Here is an 8,695-nt window from a genome sequence, read left to right as displayed (position 1 = left end):
TGATGCTGAGGCCAGAGGAAGGCCAACGACGCTGCCCGGGCCCAGGCAGCTACTTACCCAACGCTGGCCTCTCCTCCCAGGCCCACTCTCAGCCCCCAAGTCTGCTGCATCCACATTTGTGATCTTCGTTCACCCTTCACTCATCGCTTACTGGACTCCCTGGAGTCGGGCACTGCACCAGAGTGGGGACAGAGGCGGTCCCTGTCTTTAGCGAACTCCTGGGTGGTAGGGAGCGGTGTAGGGAGATGGATGTCCACAACATGGGCTAAGTGCTGTGACTGACATCCTCAGAGGGGCTATGGGAGTGACAGGAAGAAGCTGGGAAGCAGGAAGACTTCCTGGAGGGGAGGATGCTGCAGGTAGGACAAAGAGGAGTTTGTGTGGCAGGTAAGTAAAGGAAGGGGATCCAGTCTGGGGACACAATAAGTGCCAAGGCTGGGAGGCTTGAGTGAGCCTGGGGCTCACCGTCGGGTCAGCACTGCAGAGCTGTTCTACTCATGTGGGCTTGGCAAAGCTGGGGTAGAGAGGTGGGCAGGAGTTTGATGACACAGATTCTTGAGTTCCAAGCATCTGGACTTTATCTTGAAGGCCTGGAGAGTGCCTGGGGGGTCGAAGTTGGGGAAGCTCATGGCTAGATCGTTTCAGAAAGCTCACCAGCTGCAGCGTGGAGGACAGACAGAGAAGGCAGCCGTGGAAGCAGGCAGTTGTTTACTGGGGAGAGAACTTGGTGGCCTGGACTAAAGAGGTGGCTGTGGGGTCAGAAAGAAGGTGATGGACTGCAGACTTTTAGGCACTAGAATGGCAGGACAAGAAGCCAGTTCAGGTGAGCGGTGGGTGTGGGGAGAGGGCCCAAGTTGACCTCAGGTTTTAACTGTGAGATCTCGCTCTCCCATGCCAGAGCCCTTGACCTTGGCCCTTCTCTGGCCTCAGTATCTGCACCTGTAAGGGCGACATCCCATATAGGTGTCATCTCTCCTCACTGCCCAAGGCTGGGCTACCTGAGTTCAAGGGACCCTCCAGGCTCCTGTTCTCTCTGTGCCCCTCTCCCCACTGGAAGTGCAGGGGGAGGAGACTCAGAGTAGCCTCTGATACCCCAGTCCAGGCAAGTTGCAAGACCTGTGCCTAGGCCTGCAGGTCCTCAGGGAGAACTGGAGACAGGGAGACCTGGCGTGTCAAGGTCCAGGAGACAAAATGGGGAACGTCCTGGCTGTGAGGGCTCTGGAGCTGCCTGGGCAGACTGCCCTCAACACAGGGGCAATTGCTCCCTGGCTCCCCAACCTGTCTGTGCCGAGACCTCTCTTCAGGTCCCCATCTCTGAGCTGTCCTTGCAGCCTTTGTTTGGAAAGACCCAATCACCACTGGGCGGGGCTCTTCCAAAGCCACGTGGGCCTGCACTCACCTCTCTCCCCCAACACACGCCTGAAGATGCTGCCTGCGGGATGGCTTCTGACAGCGACTGGCCCTGTGCTGGGAAGGGCTAAAAGGAACACAACAATCCCTTAGGCAACCAACCCTGTTAGCACCCACAGCCCCAGTGTGGGAACCAGAAATAGGCACCCCTCCATTGGAAAAATGTAGTAAACACACCCCTCAGGAGATCCAACTAGAAGAGGCAACTCTTCTGGCCTGGCTCCAGGAGACAGAAAGTCCGTTTAGGGCAGAACCTCATTCCGGGTGCACTGTGGGACGTGCAGCCTGTCTGGATTTCAGCCTCCTTTGCCTGCCCAGCCTAGAGCCCTTGTGCAGTGTACAACTTGTACTACCTTATACAGTGGATCTGAAGGCCCTGGGCCTCTGCTACTGTCAGCCGATTCCACAAGTGATGAAAATTCAGAGAGAAGTTCCATACGGTGCCACATGGGATAAAGTATAGGGGGACTGCCTGGAAGTGGCTTTGAGCTGGGCCTTCAGCGTGTGAGTGGCTTGGGCAAGGGTAGGTGGATGGATCATTGGGCGCAGATGTGTGGAGGGAGAGTGCAGGGCATGCTCAAGGACTGGGAGCCAGTGTGGCTGGTGCTAAAAGTGCCAGGAAGGGAGACTGCAAAATGGGAGTAGGAGAGGGGAAATGCTGCGCCCCAAAGAAGTCCAACTCCAGGAAGGGAGCCCGTGGGGGAGAGCACAGGCCCTGCTCCCCTCTCCAAGGGTGCCTTCACCATGGGGAAACAACCCTGGCAGGGGTTGGTGGCAGCAGCTTCCTCACCCTGTGCCCTCTGCCCCCTGTGTGGAATGCACCTCCTGGGGCTCCGCCCCACGTCCCACACCCCAGCCTGGTTCTCAAAAGCCTCTTTGTTCCACTGGGCCACGCTGTGGCCAGCCTGGATCTGATAAGGCCAGGCCTGGCAGATAGAGGCTCCACCCTGCACTCAGCGCTGCCCCAAGGCACACCCAGGCCACCTCGCACGCACACATCGCATTCGCCCCAGTGAGGCACAGACACAGGGGCCTTCACACCCAGGCTGGGGTGGGCAAGCCTCAACCTTTGGGCTGGCCCCCTGCTGCAGTCCATTTAAGACCCCCTCTGATCACATGGGGAAGCAGGATAAGGGAATTAGTATCCCCATCTCAGAGATAAACACACTAAGGCTCCAAGAGGGAAAATGACTTGCCCACAGGTATTTCTTCTACACCTAGGAGCACCAGTTGTGCTAGTCGAGCTAGTTACATTATCTTTTAACGGGGCCCAGGCCATGGCTGAGTGGTTAGGTTCGCGTGCTCTGCTTTGGTGGCCCAGGATTTCACCTGTTCGGATCCTGGGTGCAGACATGTCACCCCTCATGAAGCCATGCTGAGGCGGTATCCCACATAGAAGGACCTACAACTAGAATATATACAACTGTGTGCTAGGGGCCTTTGGAGGGAAGAATAAAAAAAGAGGAAGATTGGCAACACATGTTAGCTCAGGACCAATCTTTAAAAAAAAAAAAAAGACAAATTAAAAAATATTAAATCTACACTCTCTTTTAAGATCCTAACAGCCTGTGAAGTGGGGTCACTCCTAATTCCTACTTTGCAGAGAAGAAACTGAGGCCCAGAGAAGTGAAGTCACTTTCCCCAAATCACACAGTGGCAGGGTCCAGACAGCAACCCAGGTCCACTGCAGCATCAAACTGAGGGAAGTGGGAACTGTTAATTTACCATCCCAGAAGAATGGGAGGAAGGCAGTCCCAGCCTCAATCTAAAAGATCTGATGGGGCTGGGGGTGGCCAAGAAGCTGTCAGGGAAGGTGGCCCTGGAAGAATAATGTTCTACATGCCGTCAGAGGATCGCATTTTGGTGGGAGTGGCAGTGGTTAAAATATGTCCACAAATTATTTGACACTCCTCTCCCTTTGAATCTGGCCTGAGGCTAGGTCAGAAAGGCCATGTAGCTTCTGCCCGGTTCTACCCTGAGATTTCCAAGCTGGAGAGGCTATAGATAGAGATTCCCATCATGGCCTAGCTGAGCTTTCAGCCAATAGCCGGCATCAACTCTCAGCCACGTGAGTGGACCGTCTTGGCTATCTAGCCCAATGGAGCCGTCAGATGGCTGCAGCCCTGGCCAATATCTGGATGGAATTGCATGAGAGACTTCAAGCGAGAAGTGCTTGACTAAGCCCCTCCTGAATTCCTGACCCGCAAAATCATAAGCAAGATAAAATGGTTGCTTCGAACCTTGAAGTTTTGGAGTAATTTCTTACACAGCAATAGTAACCAGGACAAAGGGCAAGGAGAGACTGGGAACCTAGGAAAACACCTTCTGAGGCTTTCCAGAGACCTTTAACACAATTTTACACAAAAGCTCTTAAAAACGGAGCCTGCATGAGGCTAGAGGAAGTGTGGTGCCTCTTCATCTTCTAAGGGACGGCATGAGAAGACGCATTGACTCGGAATGAACCTGGGGCAGGTAGAGAGGGGGACAGAGGGGAGGGTTGGATGAGCACAGCACTTCACACTCGGTTGACTGAAGGAATGTTATGTATCTGCTCTGGTGGCAGGATCTCTGATGATAGCAAACTCTGGGAGGAGTGAAGAGCCTTCTAGAAGGAAGGAAGCTCAAGGATCTGGGCTAGTGGGTAGCAAGGAGCTATACATGGCCAAGTGGAAGGAATGCTATTAGCGATTTTAAAAAGTCAAATGTTAGATGTTGAAGAAAGTGCTCAAAGGTTGAGGCCAGACCTAAGAAAGGGGCTGGACATTCCTGTGGACAGTGCTGGCCAGTTTTTCTCAGAGCGCCCCCGCAAGCAGAACTTGTACGACCTCAACAAGAAGGTCCATGAAAATGAGCCAGAAGTACCCTTTTGCCCTCACAAACTTCAGATATGTCCGCATTTGACTTCTGCGCACACCTCTGAATGCCCAACTCAAGAAAGCTCAGAGGAAAGTGGCCAGGCAGATAATAGGGAATGGGTGTGGCTTGGGGGAGTGGTTGGGAGTGTAGGGGTGGAAAGGTTACTGTGAGGACAGGTTTATTGGTTTTGAACTCTTAATCCTAGAAAAGCAAAAGATGGGTATGATCAAAATCTAATAAAGAGGAAAAAATAGAAACTTACAGTGGAGAATCCTGGCAGACACCACTTTAGCCAAGTGATCAAAGTTAACATCACCAATAATACACAGTGACACCGTGTACCCTCTGATATGATGCACTAAGAAGGGCATGTTACCCCTGTGTTATGCTTCCTAAAGATGCACACTTTACTCTAATCATAAGAAACAAACCCAGATTGAGGAACATTCTACAAAATAATTGACAGGACTCTTCAAAAGAGTCAAGGTCATGAAAGGCAAAGAAAGATTCAGGAAACACCCCAGTTGGGATCCTGGAATGGATTGGATACTTAAACCAAAAAAGGACATTAGTGGACAATCTTGTGAAATATACATAAATTCTGCACTTTTCTATTAGTACTATTGTACCAAGGTTAATTTCTTAGTTTTGATAAATGTTCTATGGTTATGTAAGATGTTAACTTAAGGGGAAGCTGGGTAAAGTGTTTATGAGAACTCCCTGTACTATTTTTATGACTCTCTGTACATCTAAAATTAACTCAAAATTTTTAAAATGTAAAAAAAAAAATCTAAAAGACAGAATCTCATGGGCCAGTCAGGGGTGGGCTCCCTTATCATACATGAAGTCCAAGCCAATTTCCAAACCCAAGACAGGCCAGATGCACTGAGCCAGTGATCACGCTATGACACCTTCACTTGAGACAGGAAAATAGATTGAAAAAAGTCAGAAATGGATTAGAAAAGGGCTTGAGGAATTAGATAGGATAGAAAGTCACAGAACAGTGGTGTTCTTCATTTATTCAGATCATATAATAAGCCAGGCACTGTGCTAAGTTCTTTAAATCTTTTATCTCACTTAAACCTTACAACCTTTGGTGTAGCTGTTAAGGTGTTCTCTGTCTACAGATGAGGAGACGGGTTTTATAGGAGACAAGGAACAATATCATAGAGCTGGGAGCTGGCGGGGTTGGGATTCAAATCCAGTCTGTCTTATTCCAGAACTGGTTCTCAACCACTCCACTCCACTGTCTTCTCAGCGATGTCCCTCATTCAGTTCATACCTCAGAGTTTCTGTGCTGGGGTGGGTGGGAGAAGAGGAGATAGAAGGCAGGAAGAATGGGATGGCCTAGGATGGGCTGGTCAGCCGGAGCTGTCCATGGTGCTGGCCAGGGACGCGCGGAGCTGGCGAGCCTGCAGGAGATGGTGCAGGGAAGACAGCGGGGAGAGCTAACACAGAAGGAGCACACACAGAGTAAAGGAAAGAGCAGGTACACGTGATGACTGATCGTCCACCAATGAGGAGGAATTAGAGGGGGAGAGACTTCACGTTTTGGCTGGAAATAAATAACTGTACACAGTAGACGAGACACGGATTTGTCCTCGGGTCTGACTTACAACACTATTCAGTGTAGCTTTACTGACTGTTGAAATCTACAGCTACTTTAGTGCCAGTTCATAAATAGTCACTGACTGAGTCCTCCACTGCTGTGGCTGCTCTCTCAGTCTCCTCCCTGCACCCCGTAGGCTTCCCCATGACCCAACAACTAAAGGGTGAAGGCCTGGCACAATGTGGGCTCTCAGAAGCCCACTCTGGCTCTAAGCCCAGTTGAAGTCCATTTCCAGAGGCCATGCTCCACACCTTACCAACTGTTAAGCGCTTTGAATACTACACATTTGTTCCCATTTTACAGGTAAGGAAAGTGAGGTTCTGGAACGTTTAACAACTTGCCTGAAACTGCTCAGCCATCAAATGCTAGAATCAGGACTTGAACTCTAGTCTTATGGGATCAAACTTCTTGTCCTTTTCTCTCCATCTCCCTACTGTTGGCCTGTGTGTCTATCTAGCCTTTGGTGAGGATGATGAACAGAGGAAGAAAGTGATCTAGGGGGATCTGGGTTGGCACAGGAGAATGAGAAAACCTTATGGAGGTCCCAGGCAGAATGGAACACTTTCCTTTGAATTCTCTTGACATATGGCCATCTACCCCAAACCCCTGCCAACTGTGCCCTGGCTGCTTTCAGGCTGGAGGTGCCATCAATCTCTTAACACACTCTCCTCCACCTGCCAGCTGCTACAGGGGAACATGGCACTCTAATGCAGAGAATGCTCCATGCCTGCCCCCACATCAAGCCCTGAACCACCCGAGTGGCCCTCTTGGCTGAAGCCTCCTATCACTCTCCACCCCTCAGGCTTAGCTTAGAGGAGTTACTCCCCTAACTTCAGAGGTCAGGAGCACCTCCTCATCTCCCTCTTCTAGATTAAGTACATCTTGGATGCAGACCTGATTTCAGGACCAACACTCAAAATGGAGTCAGAGTTTCAGGGGAAAGAAGGTAGGAGAGGGCCTTTCAAGTGCTGGAGCTGGGTTGACTTGCCATCTGGACAGCAGATCACCCTGGCATCTCCTTTTGTCTTTCTCCACCTTGGAGCAGCAAGGCAGCCTCCTTGGAGAAACAAGAGGAGGATGTGGAGAGGAGAACTTCCTGCCTCTCCAGTGTGCAGGAGAGGAGGGGACACAGAGGGCCTAGTGACTTATTTATAGGAACCTCTCATTTAGTGAGTGACCTTCCTCTGTGTGTGTGTGTGTGTGTGTGTGTGTGTGTTCAACTTTGCTGATCGTCTACCATGTGTTAAGTTCTTTACACATGCCTGATCACTCATTCCCTACACCAGCCTTTTGATAATTATCCCCAGGTAACAGATGAGGAAACTGAGGCTCCGAGAGGTCATGTGACTTGCCCAAGGTCACATAGCCAATAAGTAGGAGAGTCAGGATTAATCTCAGGTCTGCCTGATTTCCTGGCCCACAATCTTCTCTATTGCAGGGGGAGGCAGGGAGGTGTGGGAAAAAAGCTTAGAAAAGATATTTGTGTGTGCTGAAGCCCAAGTCACTGGCTATGCTTTATTACCCCCATCTTCAGCTTCCAACCAGGAGGATTAGAATCTGTCTTCTACCCATCGTCCTTCCTCCCTCCTCTCACGTGCTGGTCTTCATCAATTTCCTGAATCACCACTCACTCTTGTTCACAGCCTTGAACCAAACAGCACCCACCTCCATTGTCTGTCTTGGATCCACAGAACATGTTGTCACGAGGACCCAGCACCCATTATCTCCCACAGGTTCTGGGCTCCTGAAAAGGGGGACTTCCGAAGCAAGCCTGGCTTCCTCTCCCTTCCTCAGGCTCAACCCCTTGCCACGCCCCTTTCTGTGCTGTTTGTCTCCTGGGGCAAAGTCCAGCTCAGGCCTCTCCCTGGGAGTCCACGTGAGTTAAGGTCACTCACACCAGCAGAACTCAGGGAGGCGGCCAGAACTTCACAGAAGCAGAATCCACAGGACCCCTACTGAGAACCTCTTTTCATCTTCCCGAGCCCAGAATCCACCAAGAGTTGGGCATGCCCGGTCCCTGGAGAGGCATTCTCTCAGGGAAGAGGCACTGGGATCTGTGGCTCCTTGCATGAGCTCTTCCTTCTCCTTGGGGTTTTCTTGCCAGGATTCCTGAGGCCACTACCAAGTCTTGCCCCCAGAGTCACTCCTCCCTATTTCTTTTTGGCCTAAGAATGGATAAATAGGTCCCTTAGCCCCAGTTGACTTGGGCTGATCCTTTCAAAAAGAGCTTAGGGGAAAACAAACAGAAAATCATTACAGGAATGACAAAAGGCATAAAAGTCATCATGTCCAAAGTACAGGTTTCAGATGCTGAGAATGATGTTAAAACCAGTGAAAAAGCTCACTGAGTCCCACATTCTTCAGTCCCAAGAAAACTCCAGACCTAATCGTGCTGGCAGAAATTAACGGACCCCTTAGTTTCCCCTTCCCTCCAGTTCAGCCAGCCTCTGGCCACGTGGTCTCTCAGGACACTTTGTCACCAAAGGCCATCTTTCACCTTTCACAAGTAAACTCAACTTTCCCAAAATGAGAATTTATTTTCTGGGTTTGCCCCTAGACTCACAAAGGTCTCGCCCCCTAACACCCTCCATCGCTGTCCCAGAGAGGGAAACGTCTTTCATTGTCCATGAACGAACTTTGAGACTTCCAGTTTCACCCATGGAAGGAGCCTTCATCAAATGAGACCCTTCCCCCAACACACCCACACACGGACAAACGGGCTCCCCCAAATCCACATTATGTACAGCAATGCCTTCTTCACACGTTTGCCTCAGGTCCCTAAAGAGTTAGCTTTGTGTTGGGCAGGAGGAAATGCTGGAA

The sequence above is a fragment of the Equus przewalskii genome, chromosome 5 (genome assembly GCF_037783145.1).
Source record: "Equus przewalskii isolate Varuska chromosome 5, EquPr2, whole genome shotgun sequence".
NCBI lineage: Eukaryota > Metazoa > Chordata > Mammalia > Perissodactyla > Equidae > Equus > Equus przewalskii.
This window is presented reverse-complemented; position numbering follows the sequence as displayed.